Consider the following 1,265-nt stretch of genomic DNA (forward strand, 5'->3'; position numbering starts at 1 on the left):
TGAACGGGATGTAGTTGGAGTCAGATACCAGTTGGTTAATTTTTTTGTGTGTGCAGGAGATCATCCTGAGCCACAGGATGAGATTAGTAGTCTCAAAGTATCAATGATTTAGCTTGGCTGCCGGTCTGTTTTTGCTTTTGAAAAATGTTGATAGTCTTGCCAAACAACGGGAAAGTTTGGCAAGGCAAGGATGAAACTCTCAGGAAAGGTACTGTACCTAGGCTAATGTCCACTGCTGCTTTAGAAAGACCTCCTAGAATAAGCATTCATAACTAAGAACTTACCAGACTGAGACTTTATATGTTTTATTATCAATAAGGCCACAGTAGAAGATATTGGGTTAGTTAAGCTTCAAATGATAAGTAATGCATGAAAATGTATATAAAAAGGAAGAATTATTCCTCATCTCGGGTGAGACATATTAGTCCAGTCCTACTGAACCTATTCTTATAAAAGGAAGACCTTTACAGCGTGTGAGAAACATATTCTACTTATTGCTCACCGTGCACATTTCAGCAGGTACATAGGGCCAAATCCTAAGTTTCATGTTAAAAGGAAGAGAAATGAAACAAACTCTGAAAGAAAACATAACTACATCTTCCAAATTCTAGTCAACCAACAAATGGTTAGCGCTCAAAATTGTTTTTGTATAGAGACAAAAGCACATTTAATAATAAAAAATAAAAAATGGAATAAACGGTCTTGTGTGAACAAAGTATCATTAAAAGAAAAGAAGCAGAGAATGGGTTGGAAAGTCAGCGTTCATGGTTCTTTAAATTAAATCAGTCGTAGATATTTACATTCTATTGCAAGTAAAGGGTCTGTACAAATTCGCTCCGGAAGTTTTCAATTTGCTGTAATGAATATGAAACCAGACTGAATGCTGCGCTCACCAGTGTGCATTCAGTCTGTTTTAACCAGGCTAGTTGGATCATAGCGCTTGGAAGATTCTGGAAGACAAAAATAGTGCTGTAGTACAGTAACAGTGCCACTAAAAGCACAACACTCTCTAAATATTTGTTTTGGAACAACCTATGATATGACAGAATTTTGACTGACACTTGTTTTGGCACTGCGGTTCATCTCTTGGAAAGCCCAACCCAGGTCATATGAGAACACAAAACAGTGGACACACCATAGAAGATGTCCATTCTAGGAATTCTATTTTCATAGGCGAGACTGCCCTGAGGTATTGTGGGAAACCTAGTTCAGGTAACCAATAGTGGTCTGGACGGGAGATGTTGAATGGTCATTTCAACCCCAGT

General features: G+C 38.0%; 1 protein-coding gene across 4 annotated transcripts in view; it reads right to left on the reverse strand.

The window, feature by feature from the left end:
• Positions 1-289: 289 nt before the first annotated feature.
• LOC110537624 (roundabout homolog 4) overlaps positions 290-1,265 on the reverse strand; it is a 28,416-nt gene continuing 27,440 nt past the window's right edge. For all 4 annotated transcript variants that reach the window (XM_021623808.3, XM_090192530.1, XM_090192531.1 and 1 more), the window contains exon 19: positions 290-1,265. This exon is cut by the window's right edge and continues 474 nt beyond it. The gene's annotated coding sequence lies outside the window, so the exon portion shown is untranslated.

Source organism: Oncorhynchus mykiss, chromosome 12, assembly GCF_057628025.1.
Source record: "Oncorhynchus mykiss isolate SJ-2025 chromosome 12, ASM5762802v1, whole genome shotgun sequence".
In the NCBI taxonomy this organism is placed as follows: domain Eukaryota; kingdom Metazoa; phylum Chordata; class Actinopteri; order Salmoniformes; family Salmonidae; genus Oncorhynchus; species Oncorhynchus mykiss.